Source organism: Sarcophilus harrisii, chromosome 1 (genome assembly GCF_902635505.1).
Source record: "Sarcophilus harrisii chromosome 1, mSarHar1.11, whole genome shotgun sequence".
Taxonomy (NCBI): domain Eukaryota; kingdom Metazoa; phylum Chordata; class Mammalia; order Dasyuromorphia; family Dasyuridae; genus Sarcophilus; species Sarcophilus harrisii.
In genome coordinates, this window is record NC_045426.1 from 314,661,533 (window position 1) to 314,676,056 (window position 14,524).

Here is a 14,524-nt window from a genome sequence, read left to right on the forward strand (position 1 = left end):
TACTGGAGTGGTTTGCCATTTCTTTCTCCAGCTCATTTTGAAGACAAGGAAACTGAGGCAAACCTGTTCATAGAATTAATAAGTGTCAGAGGCCAGATCTGAACTGGGAGAGATAAATTTTTCTGACTTCAGGTCCAGCACTCTATCTGAAGAAGTTTGGTGTTTGCAAAATGATGGGGTTTGGCACCAAATAATGAAGTTCAGTAGCAGTTCACATGTGTCAAACTCATAAGGGCTTTCTCCTTGTGAAAAGGGACTTTTATTTAAGAGAAGAGGTTTCAGACAGAATGAAGAGGCAAAATAGACACCAAGAGTGGCAAATATGAAATAAATTTGGGACAGCTTACAGTTAGCAAGGAAAGGGGTTTTAACAGTTAACAAAGGAAAAATCGAGTTCTCCAGAGGAATTCACAATTAACTAGGAGAAAGGGAATATACCAATAGGTGAGCGAATGCCATTGACTGGCAGGCAAAATCCATAGGGGAATTTAACACCCTAGAAGAGCTAACTCTTCTATATAGCTATAGAAAGGAGAAGCTATAAAAAAGGAGTTAGCTATAAAAAGGAGAAAGACACCATAAGGCAGGGGGAGGGAGTGAGAACAAAGACACACTTTGGTATAGGCCAAACTTGCTTGCCATAACTTGGCTTTCTGATTACATACAGTAAGATGGAGTTACCCAAGACCTCCACAGGGGGTGGGACTGTAAAGCAGATCTGATCCCCATGTTTGCCTCAGGGAGAATTGTAATCTTATCAATCCTTCTGATTTCCTCTGCCAATCCTGCCTAGTTACTCTGACCTCATCAAATCTACTGCTTTACCTAGCTGCTCTGAGCAAGAGGTTAGTTGATCATTTTTAGATATGCTAGAGAAGAGATTTCTTTAGGGCATTAGTTGGATGAGATGGCCCCATTAACTCTAAAATTTGAGGATTCCATAAAAAACTGAAAGTTTTAGGTCTTGGATCTTAATACAATAGTGGGCAAGGAGACAAGTATTGACTTCGACAAGCCAGAGACAGAAAGGGCCAATGGAAAGCTATCCTTTGGAATGGAACTGGGCAAGGCATCTTATACTGAAGTAATGGACTGGGCTCAGAGAGCTAAAGAGTGATATAAACCGTGATTTCTGGTGTTTTTTTAACTGCTCTCTTTTAATGTTTTAGGATTATAGATTTTTAAAAGGACTATCCCTTTTAAGGGAATAATATCAAAGAGCAGTTTCTGGAACAGTAACAACAATTACTGAGGAAAAAATTAGAAATTAAGATTCATAAACTGAAAGAATTTTAGGGCTACAAGAGACTTTAGGAGTTTTATAGCTTCTAATCTAATTTGTAAATTTCTCCAGCAAGAAAACTGAGACAGAGAAGGACTTAGACCTAATTTGCCCAGTTCCACACCTACTAGTTAGGCAGAGTTGATTCAATTGTATGGTAATTTTCAGCTCCCCATTGGGAAGAGAAATTAGTGAAGTTAGTTTCCAGGGAAACCATGACTTGAATGGAAAAGGACAGTCACATACTGCAACCCTGAACACTGTAGCCATGATTGCTTTTGGTTTTTTTCTGCTTGTCTTGAGGAAAAAAAGAAGCAGAGACTAGCAATCAGCTAAAAGTCCACCTTACAAATGAGATAATCAAAGGGTGAATGAATGGAGATCTCCCAAAAGGGCTTTTGACCTCAAAACTTCATGAAGCCACAGAGCTCTGAAGCTAACTCCAGAGCTGAGCAAAAACTCTTTGATTCTTTGATATGATTAATGAATCTAGTGACCAGTTGTTGTTCAGCCATTTTTTCACTCATGTTTGACTCTTTGCTACTTCTTCTTGGGGTTTTCTTAACAAAGATACTGGTTTGCCATTTTCTTCTCTAGCTCATTTTACAGATGAGAAAAGTGAGGAAAATAAAGTTAAGTGACTTGGACAGTCATACAACTGTAAGTGTCTGAGACTAGATTTGAACTCACGAAGATGAGTCTTCCTGATTCTAAACCCAGTACCTCCTAGCTACCAACTAAGTTTTTCAGGGTCCAGATCCATTTTTGCCTCCAAGAAATCTCAAATTGCTATCACATACTTAGGGTAGACATCTCACTCACTTAGGTAGAGTCTCCCAATGGGTTTGAGGTCTGCTGGTTATTCTCGACCTGGTTTAGGCCATCTTCCAAGACAGATTTCATGATGACTTTACTAGATTTTCTTTATTCATACTTAGATTCTAACAGCAGAAAAGTTCCTTCACCTTTCTAAGTCTTCATCTATAAAATGAGGCATTTTGGCTAAAATCAGCTCTAAGAACTCTTATATAAAAGAGGGAGAGCCATGAGAATCCTAAATTCAAGCAAGGAATGAAATGCATGAACAAATTAGTAAACTGATGTCTGAGATCAAGTAACTTCCCTAAAAGGAGCTGGATTATTTCTGTCTGTTTAGAAGAAAGCCAAATGAGAAGGTGGCAAGAGTCAAATGACTTCTAGCAGCTCAGTAATGTTTTAACTAAGGCAGGCGCCTCCTGAGAGGCTTCATGAATTGGGGCTGAAAAATGTTACAACCCATGTTCCTTGCACCCAAGTGAGTTGGCTAATTACAGAGGAGTACTGGTAGGTTTCATAATTAAGAATACAGGAGTCATTCTCTCCAGCATCTAATATCAGTGTCACTTCCTCTCTGGGGAGGCTGTCCTTAGGAGCAAAGGGCAGCTCCAACCTGGAAATGAACAAATGGGATAATGATGTCCAGAAGCCATAGGCAACAAAGGCACAGGGTAGCTCCCCTAGGGAATAATTCCCTTACTCCTGCACCATTCTCCCAAAGGAAAGCCTATGGCAATATGGTGTAGGGATTACAGTCTGGATGCAGAAGACCTGGATTCTATCCCAGTTTTGTTGTTGTCATTCTATGTGACTCCCGGCAATTTATTTCACGGCCTTGGTCCTCAGTTTCCTGATCTCATAATAAAAAAAGGCAGACTCGAGTTACTAATCCTTTTGCACTTCTTACCTTCTAGAAATCTTCGGGTGAAGAACTTGTTTTGGCCTTTCTAAGAGATGGTTACAAGAAGTTATGTGATTTAACCAGAATCACACAATTAATAAATGGGAAAGCTGGGATTCAAATCCACATTCCCTGTCTCCAGGTCAACATGCTGCCTCTGTAATGGGCACATCCTATGGGGTAACTCAACTGGAAGAACAAAAGATCAAGAATATCAAAGGAATTAATGAAAAAAAAAATGTGAAGGAAGTCATCCTAGCAGGACCATATTCCAAATTGTATTACAAAGTAGTGATCATGAAAACAATCTGGGTCTGGATAAGAAATAAAGTGGTGAATCAGTGGAACAGATTAAGTACAGATCATGACCATAATTAGTATTTGATAAGCCCAAAGATCCAAGCTTTGGGGAGAAAACGAACTATTTGACAAAAATTGTTGGGAAAACTGGAAAGACATGAACCAACATATCATACTGATGAGGGTAAACCCTTAAACTGTCCCTCTTGGCTTTTGGGAGAAACAATGGGGGTGAACTCTGAAACTGTGTCCCCTTTGATCTGTAAAAGAAGGGAGATTCAAAGTCTGGGAAAGCATATCTTCCCAGACAAATTAAGTGGATTCATTCAATTGGAGATCTTGGTCAAATCACCCTCCATTGATCTTTTGGGGGTATCCCAATCCTCTTCAGGCAAACTCTGGGAAAAAAGCCTTCAAAATGATTTTATTCAGTTGGAGATCTGGGCCTGTTGAGTGGCTTGAAACTCCAAGATAAATATCGAGGCTGGGGGTATTGACTCTCTTTTCAACTGGAACCAAACCTCAGACCACCAAAAAAAAGACAATTTTGAACCCCAAATCTCAACAGAAGTCCAAAGTAGGATTATACTTTACCAAGGGACCTCTCTTCTTGGCACAGCTGCCTATCAGGACTCTTGCCCGCTGTGAAGACATTCTCTTCTCAGTGATAACCTTTGTTATTTCTCTGACAGGACCTCTTGCCACTGAAGAGTCTGTCTTCCTAGCAAAGCTGACTTCTCAGTGCCAATAAAAATCCCTTTTGCCAGTCAGACTTTTTGGATTTGTGAATTCTTTCACATTGGATCTGCACCAACCAGAGGGGATTCTCACACCTCAATTCTTTACCACTAGACCCACATCAACACCATATACAAAAATAAGATCAAAATGGGTACATGATTTTTACATAAAGAGTAGTATCAAATTAAGGGAGCATGGAAAATTTTACTGTGGAAGGAAAGAACTTATGACTACATAGAGAGGATCATGGGAAGTAAAACTAATCATTCTGATTACATTCAATCAAAAGGGTTTTTCACAAAAAAAACAAGTGCATCCAAGATTAGAAAAAAATCAGAAAACTGGGGAGAGGGGATTTTATAGCATGGATCACTAATAAAGGTCTCATATCTCAACTATATAAGAATTGAGTCAAATTTATTTTTTAAAAAAAGTCATTTCCTCTTGATAAATGACCAAAGGATATGAACAAACAGTTTTCAGAAGAAGATATCAGAGCTATCTATAGTTATATAAAAAAATGCTCTAAATCACTATTGATTAGAGAAATACAAATTAAAACAATTCTAAGGTACCACCTCACATCTATTAGGTTGGTTAACATGACCAAAAAAAGAGGGAATATAGAAAAATTGGGACATCAATGCACTGTTGGTAAAATTTTGAATGGGTCCAATCATTCTGAAGAAGAATTTAGAACTGTGCCGGATAGACTATAAAACTCTGCATACAGTTTGACCCAACAACACTATTACTAGATCTGTATCTCAAACATATCAAAGAAAAAGGAAAAAGATCTATGAGTACAAAAATATTTATAGCAGCTCTTTTTTGTGATGACAAAGAATTGGCGAGACACTATTCAGATTTAGATAAGCATCAATTGGCAAATGTTGAACGAGTTGTAGCACATGATTATGATGGAATAAGAAATTACAAGCAGGATGATTTCAGAAAAACCCTGGAATGAGTTGTATGGACTGATGCAAAGTGAGATGAGCAGAACTGGGAGAGCATTATACACAGTAAAAGCAATTTTGTCGGATAATCAATGGTGAAAGACTTAGCTATTCTGACCAATATAATGATTCCAGACATTCTGAAAATGTGCTATCTACCAAGAGAAAAATGATGGAATTTGAGTACAGATTGAAGCATAATATGGAAATATGGCTAATAAATAATAATATGGCTAATATGGAAATATGTTTTGTATGATTTCACACATATAATTGATATCATATTTCTTGCTTTCTCAATGAGTGGGGGATTAGAAGGATGGAGGGAAAGAATTCAGAATTTATGCTAAAGAAATAATAAATTTATTTTTAAGATAATGCAAATTAAATTAAATTTTAAAAAAAGAAAATGAGGATTACCTGTAAATGTGAGAATAAATCGGCACCTCTGACTTACATGGAGTCAAACAGCCTGGATTTGGATTCTGCCTTTGCTATTTAAAATATATACAAAAACTTAGGAAAGTCATTTAATTTCTTTAGGTCTCAGTTTCTTCATTTGTAAAATGAAGGGATGAGGAATGGATGAAACGGCTTGTAAATTCCCCTGTGGCTCAAAATCTAAGAGCCTTAGTTAGGGTGCTTCCAGCTCTAATTTTTTTTTTTTTTTTTTTTTGCCACACTTTACTTCCCCTGGCTTTATTGTTCTCTTCTGATAGTGGATAGAACCCTGGACTTGAGGTCAGAAAGATCTAAATTTGAATTCTGCCACAGATACTTACCAGTGATCTAACCTTAGGGAAATGGTTTTTAAAATCTTTCAGCCTCAGTTCCCTCACCTGTAAAATAAAGATCATAATAGGACCTCCCTCCTAGGATTGTTGTAAGGATCACATGAGAGCACCTGTAAAATGCTTTTGCAAATTTTATGCTAGATATCTATCCTGGAACAAGACACTCTCCTCTCACCAGCACCCCCAATCAAGCCACGTCCTTCAGACTGACAAGATTCCGCCAGAAGTGGGGAGTTAACCGTCTTTGATTCCTAGAGCTGGCGCGGACCCGGATTCTATTACAACTGTGTTACTCATGCCATACTGTGCCAAGAGGCTGCGCAGGGGAGGGGGAGTGAATATTGAAACTACCCAAGAAAAAATAAATAAAAGCAACTTTCCTCCTGACCCTGGCTGTGTGGGCATTGGATCTCACCGGCCCCAAGTGGCATCTCTGACGGATGGCTCCAATGCTCTATTTCAATCTGTTCAAAGTTAGGCAATGAGAGTCCCTTTTTTCTACCCCCAAGCTTGTCATACAGACAAGCCATTAAGTCGGCAGGCACCAGTTGTCTGGCACTGAGACGCAAGTGCAGTTTCACAAGGTTTAGCAGACGGTCTATAAAAGTGCTTTCTTTTCCACCAAACCCCCACAAAAATGCCAAAGCTCCCACTGCCGCCCAAAAAAAGACTGTGCTTTATACTGCACTGAAACCTGGTACAGTATCCAGGATCTGCAAATGTCCCCAAGCTGTTTTCAAAGGCTTTAATTAGAAGCAGCAAAAAAAAAAAAAAAAAAAAAAAAAAAAGGGGGCGGGGGTGAGTTATGTTCTGAGTTCCCCTTGAAAATAATCTGGGCAACTCAGAACCCATGAAAGGAAAGCTAATGGAGAGGGGAAGCAGGTCTGGCAGACTGGAATCCTCAGGAGCTTTGGGGGAGAGGGGGTACAAAATTGTCGTGTGACCTTATGCTTAACCTCCCTCCCTGCCTTCCCAATTTTGGTGGTTGTTGTTTAAATAATGGCTTCTCTGACTACCTTGGAGCATCACTGTAATGGATGATGCAATGAGCTCTGTACCTATGCATTCATGCCGAAATAAAAGTTCTTTAAAATCTCCCCCCCCCCTTTTTTTTCTTTTGGCTGTGATAGTGAAAGACTCTTTTTTTTTTTTAATTAATTACTGAGACCAAACTGGTACAATTTTCAGGGAAACTCTCTGGCCTTATAAAAACGGAAGTTAAAATTCCCAGCAGGGAAGGAGATATAAATGTTTTCTTTAGTTCTCAGTTGTGCAGGCTACACAGCTCATTGCAAACCTCTTTGGCTAGTCTCATGTTCTCAGACCTCCCTTTAGAACCTCTTTTGGGAAATAATAATAATAATTCTTCCCAGTTCTACAAAGACTTTCAAGTGTCCTAGAGATATTAAGTAATTAATCCTCCTGACTCCCCTAGGACATTTAATCACTGGAGGATCTCAAAGCACTCTATAAATACACCTTGAGTCTCCCCGTGTCCCAGAGCTAGAGGTAATCATAATTTACTAAATTGATAGAGGCCTGAGGCTACATAGTAATAGCATAACTACATATTTATAAAGCACCTGTATCTAAGAAGCTCAAAGCCCTTTTATAGGAGTTATCTCATGCTCATAATATTTGTCTTCCTCCATCTCATCTCTTCCTCAACAGATTCAATTAAATCAACATTTATTGAGCATCTGCTCTGAGCAAGACACATGTTAGGTGATGTGGAAGATTAAAAAGAGAGGTTCTTAACCCTCAAGGAAACTACATTCTAAAAGGAGACAATGTCTGCCATAGTAAAATGCAATATAATAGAGCAAGGAAGGTGAGTTTCTAAGTGGCGCAGTGGATAGAGTGCTAGGTCTGGAGTCAAGAAAACTCATCTTCCTGAGTTCAAATCTGGCCTCAGACACTTAATAGCTGTGCCATCCTGGGCAAGCCATTTTAACTCTATTTGCCTTAGTTTCCTCATCTGTAAAATGAGCTGAAGAAGGAAATAGCAAATCACTCCAGTATCTTTCCTAAGAAAACCCCAAATGGGATCACAAAGAATCAGACATGACCGAAAAGACTGAACAAATGGTGGAGAAAGCACCCATTTTAAGTGAGGTGAAAGAAATCTGGGTTCCAGGACTAGGAGTTTATGTCACTAATACTTAAACACAGTACCTGAAACACAGCAAGTGCTTAAAGATGATTGTTGATTGATTTTTAAGTGCCTTTATGCACCAGTCACTATTTTAGAAGACTGAGATTAAAAGTTACATGAGATGAAGTTTAACTCTCATATCTATTTTGTTTTTTTTGTTTTTTTACTCATATCTATTTTGAGATGAGAAGTTGCATGTAATGGACTTGACTCTTTGAAATGAGATGATTCAATGCAATTCCAATAGGCTTGGGATGAAAAATGCCATCTGCATCCAGAGAGAGAACTATGAAGATTGAATGTAGTTCAAAACATACTATTTTCATTTTGTTGTTGTTTGCTTGTTTGTTTTTTCTTTCTCATGTTTTTTTCCCCCTTTGAGCTGATTTTTCTTGCACAGCATGATGAATATGGAATTCTGTTTCGAAGAATAGCACATGTTTAACCTGTATCAGATTGCTTGCTGTCTGAGGTGAGGGGAAGAGGGATAAAAATTTGGGACACAAGTTTTGCAAAGGTGATCGCTGAAAATTATTTTAGTATGTATTTAGGAAAATAAAATACTCTTTTAAAAAAAGAAGTTGTATGAGAGTTTGGAGATCTAAATACAAAAAAAAAAAAAAGTGTAGTCCCTGTCTTCAAGAGGCTTACATTATTAATAGAAGAATATAATATGTACACAGACAAATAAATACAGGATGTCCCCAAAATGTTAATGCATTTTAAGTTTTGAAATTTAATTTAATTTAGTTGTTTTATTTAAACTATTAAAACTTAAAAGTATATTAAAACTTTAGGGATATAATGTATAAAGTATATGTAGTGTTATACAAAGGAATTTCAATAAGGAAAGAGCACTCTCAATCTATCAAAAAGCTTTTACTAAGACCCTACTGTGTGCCAGATACTTACTGACGTTACAAAGAAAAATGGAACTATCCTTACTTTGAAGGATCTTATATTCTATGGAGGAGAAAGAGCATGAAATAAGAACAGAATAAATACAAAATAGATATGAGAGTTAAATATAGGTTCTGTTGTGACTATGGACAAGTGACATCCTCTCTAGACTTTAATCTACTCAGCTACAAAACAGAAGTAACAATAATATTCACCTCATGGGACTGCTGTGGGGCTCAAATGAAATAATGTCTGTAAAGTAAGTGAATGCTTTAAAGCGCTATATAAATGTCAGCTGTTATCATGATGGATGATGATGCACAATGGCAAATGGAAAGTACTTGAGAGATAGATATAAGCAAACTATTTTGAAAGAGTCCTCAAGTAGGAAAGGTTCCCCCTTATCTCAATATCCTCCAAGGTTCATCTGACTCTGTCCATGACCTGAATGTGTCTGGAGCTGTCACATCCTACACAGCTGTTTTCAAAGGTTTTAATTAGAAGCAACAAATGGTAGGTTTATGTTCTGAATTTCCATGTAGGAAAAAAAAAAACTAAGCAAATTCTAAACCTTGAAAACAGAGGTTGCTGGCAAGGGGAACAGGTCTGGAATCCTCTTTCCAGGGAGATCACAAAACTACAAATTATTTTTCTAAACTGATTTCACAAGACTTCCACCCCATGCATGTCATGTTCCAGCCAGACTGATGGATTGTGGTTTCCTTTGCATCCTTTCCTTTCCTTCCCATCTCCCACCATATTGCCTTTGTTTAAAACTGTCCCTCATGTTCAGAGTTCTCTCCCTCTTTATATAACCACTTCTTAGAATCATTTCAAACCCCCTTTTGAGACTGAGCTTAGATGGCCTTCCTAAACCTGCTAGTTGTTAGCATCCTCCCCCTACCCTGAAAATTACTTAGTATTTAATTATAAGTAATATATGTTTGTGTGTAAATATGTTACTCATATATGTGAATATAGATAACTATATATGTATATGTATATAAATATATATTATAATTATATATGATATTATTATAATGTATAATATAATTGTAATATATGATGGTATATATAACATATGTATAATTATATGATAAAAGTGACATATATATGTGTATATATATATATATATATATATATCACTTTTTAAAGGAATTCAGAACTCAATGCTTAGCAGATCCACAAGAATCCAAGATTCCTGAGTTGTTCTGGGTGTCAGCAACTGCTCTATTAGGTTACATTCTCTCTTCATTAAAAAAAATTATATATATATATGTATGTATATATATATATATATATATATATGTATATAAAATCATTTTAAAGGAATTTAGGACTCAGTGCAAGACAAGAATTCAAGGTTCCTGAGTTGTCCTCATTGTCAACAATTGCTGTAGCCATTAGTCTACATTCTTTCTTCATTAAAAAAAGACTTCAAAAGGTTTTAAATCCTAGATTTAGTACTGAATTAGATTTTGTGGTCATGTAGTTCAGCCTCCTTATTTTAGTGATATCATGGGTGAGAAGGGAGGTATTGAAAAACACTGATTGGAATTATAAAACCTAGGTTCAAATCCTGCTTCTGATTTTTACTCATGTGATTCCAGGCAAGACATTAACTTCGGAATCTCAGTATCCTGTAAGGCATCCAGGAGCCAGTGGAGAGCCAAGATGACTTCCAATGGAAACATCTGCACCCCTAGCAGTGGGAAGCTTTAGTTTCAGACTTTATCTTTGTTGGACCAAGGTTAAAATGTTGGTGCTTTTTTGCTTTGAAATTCTCTCTCTCTCTCTCTCTCTCTCTCTCTCTCTCTGCCTCTGTCTTTCAAATTCAGTATCCTCAGAGGACATGGCAGGGATGCAGGGATGGACACTGAAGGTACAGGTAGTCCCAAGGAACCAAATCACTTCCAGCACCAGATCTTCTAACCCTCTGCAATCTCTTCTCTTATCTCTGAACAGCTGTCACTCAGTAACATTTTGCCCCCCTTTTAAGTCTAATCTGTTTGGTCTGAATTTGTGCAAAGAAATATTAGGGGGAAGGAGAAAGAAGAGGATTAAAAATGTTACCAAATTGCCTTCCCTCTGAGATTATTCCCATTTCATATTTTATTCTCAATCTCTCTTATTTGTGCATCATTGTTTGCAGGTTATCTCCCCCATTAGAATTCCTTAAAAGCAACACTATATTTTGTTTTTCTTGTATTTCCAGCATTTAGTGTAGCATCTGGCACATAGTAGGTGCTAAATAAATATTAGTTGGCTGACCAAACAGAAGATGTCTAAAAAGGAAAGGCTGACCTGGGAAGAAGAGAAAGAAAAAGGGAGCAGCACATTTTGCAGTACATTCCTCTGAGGGAATGACTCAAGCAGGAGAATATGGCATTCACAACTGACATCAAGTCTATTTGCATAAATGCTGCCCTTTATTAGTTTGTGGTTGCTGGGCCTTCCTGGGGTCCAAACTGGGATGATCACTGCTGTCATCATACCTAGCCACTGGAGGGCACTCTGATCCCCAACTTTCCTCAATTTATCAGTCAGGAAAGAGGAGGAATAGAAACTTTCTACTTAAATAGATTCTTTTTATAAGTATCTGGTATTGGAAATAGAGTTCCTGCAATTTTATCTTCCGACTAAATATATTTATTTTTAGTTCAATCAAGTTAATTTTTGGATGTTTCAAAAGGAAGTTTTACTAGAAAATATGAGAAAACAAAATAAACACAAAAAAAGAAAAGAAGGAATAAGCACTTACATAGCAACTGCTATGGACCAGACACTAGACAAGGGCTTTTTACAAATATTATCTGATATCACAAAAAAAAGGAAAAGGACCCACATGTGCAAAAATGTTTGTAGCAGCCCTTTTGTAGGGGCAGGAAAGTAGAAATTGAGTGGATGCCCATCAGTTGGGGAATGGCTAAATAAGCCATGACTTTTCAGAAAGGCCTGAAGAGACTTACATGAACTGATACTTAGTGAAGTGTGAACCAAGAGAGCATTGTACAAGGCAACAATAAGATTATGTGATGATCAATTGTAATGGATTTGGCTCTTTTCAACAATATGGTGTTTCAAGAATTGTAATGGAGAGAACGATCTGCACCCAGAGGGAAGACTGTGGGAACTTAATGTGGATTACAACATAGTATTTTCACCTTTTGTGGTTGTTGTTGTTATTTGCTTGCTTGGTTTTTTCTTACATTTTTTTTCTTTTTTGATCTGATTTTTCTTGTGCAGCATGGTCAATGTGGAAATATGTTTAGAAGAATTGCACGTTTAACCTATATTAGATTGCTTGCTATCTAGGGAAGGGAGAAAGTGGGGACGGAGGGAGAAAAATATGGAGTACAAAGTTTTGCAAGGATGAATGTTGAAAGCTATTTTGCATATATTTTGAAAAATTAAAAAATTATAAAAAAAAGAAGAAACAAATATTATCTCATTCGATTTTCACAAAAACCCTGAGAGATAGGTGCTATTATTACACCATTTACAGCAGAGGAAACTAAGGCAAACAGATGTTAAATAATTTGCCCATGGTCATATAGTTAGTTTCAGAGGCAAAAATGTTATATAAAGGAATGAGTATACAGTACATAGATTTCGATAAATAATCCATTTTTTAATCCTAGTCACTATATTGAAACTGTTCTTTCAAGATTACCAGTTACTCTTAATCACTTAATCCAATGGCCTTTTCTCATTTATTTCTCTACATCATTTGATTATCATTATTCTCTCTTCTTTTGGCTGCAGAGAAAATACTTCATCTTGATTATGCTTCCACTTCTCTCATCATGCCTTCTCAGAAACTTTTGCACATCCTCTCCTTGATCTCTTAAGGTGAGTGTTCCTTTGGGTGTCTCATTGATGTTTTCCCTCTACATTGTCCAGTAACAGTCTTATGGATTCCCATAACTTCAACTACTATATCTAGATCAATGATTCCCAGATCTATATCTCCAGCTTTGACTTCTTTTCAGTGTCCCCAAACCAGATTTTCTGAGCTTCCCATATAAACCTTCTGTCAGAGGATAAAATTTAGAGATGTATTACTATTCTGAATTATTCCCCTTACTCAAGTAGAACATGAGGACTCCAGTATCTGGGACTCCCTTAATTGTGACCATCAGCTCTCTTGCAGCACTTTAGGCTGAGAGGGATTTTAAAAAATAGAACCATTTTATTTACAAAGAAAGAGCATAGAGAGACTCACATAGATGATGCAAGAGAATCCCTCTCCCTTCCAGCTTGCTACTCTTGAAATCGAGTATGCCCCTTATGTTTGAAATACATTCCTTTTTCATTTCCACCTGGTGAAAGAAGGGCTGTCCCCCAGTCAAAAGTGATCTATCCACAAATTTTACCTAATCCTTTTTTTTAACTTGAAACTTCTTTTCAACAGTCATAATCGAGATTATTTGTACCATACTTCTTTTTATACATGTCATGTCCCATTCCCTTCGGTCTTCTCTGGATGATTAATCCATTAGTCATCTCTTCTTTCATGCATCTCCAGTCTCCCCAGATCCTTTCTCTTCCTAAAAGTTCTCAGTTCTCCTTCTCCTAAAAATAATTTTTCCCCTGACCTTGCTACTCTATATTAGATAAATGATTATATACAATAAGGAATGATAAGAGAACAGGAGCAAAAAAAAAAAAGATCAGGAAATGCAGACTCCTGATTCTAGATTCTAGCTGTGAATCTGGGGTAATTTATTCTGACCTAGCCTATATACATTGCCTCTCTTGCTACTTTCTAAGGTTATAAGTAAAAAAGGACAATTCAGATAACTGGAAAATGTTCTTTTCAGAGAAATGCCCATTCTTGCATAATTGCTACTGCTCCCCTAACTCAGTCTTCAGATTGTGACACAGGAAAGAAAATATTCAGCTTTACCAGATACATGCAATAATAATCCACTGCCTTGATCTGTGCATTGATTGATACATTTCTAAATATTGGACTCTCGTTTCTTAAAATAGAATACTTTGATATTTCAACATTTCAATGGATCTCATGTTTTTATCCATGAGTAATCCCTCCCCACAGATATAGATTATAATTTCTCTAAACCCTAACTTTCATGATCAGCTCTTATTTATATCCTTTCAGAAACCTTTCATAAGAGGTACACTCAAGACATTACAAATAGGTCCTCTGCTAGATCTCTTGACATTATGTAAGTACCAGTAAAGCATCTACGTTATCCACCCATTCTCCTTTGCTTATCCTGCATGATCAGCCCTCTTTATTCTCTGATCCTACACCTTCTTTAAAGATATCTTTTACTCCCAATTCATGTGTGCAATGATTCTGTTGCTTCTATTCTAAAAAAAAAAAGAAATACCAATTTTCCCAAACACTAAGCCTTTTGGAACAAAATTATATTGAGGAACTTAAACAATGATGGTAGCAGTGACAAAAATGTAATAAGCACCTACTATGTGCTAGATATAGTATATACAAAGACAAAAGTGAAAAATAGTTTTTGCCTTCAAAAAACTTATACTCTAGTGAATACAATTACAGCTAACAGTATTCATTAGGATGGTTCTTTGTGCATAGGATTTATTCTATATACATTTATTCTATATGTACTCAGATCTCCCTCAGTAGAAAATAATCTCTTAGAGAGTAGAAACTTTTTTTCATTTTTCTCTCTG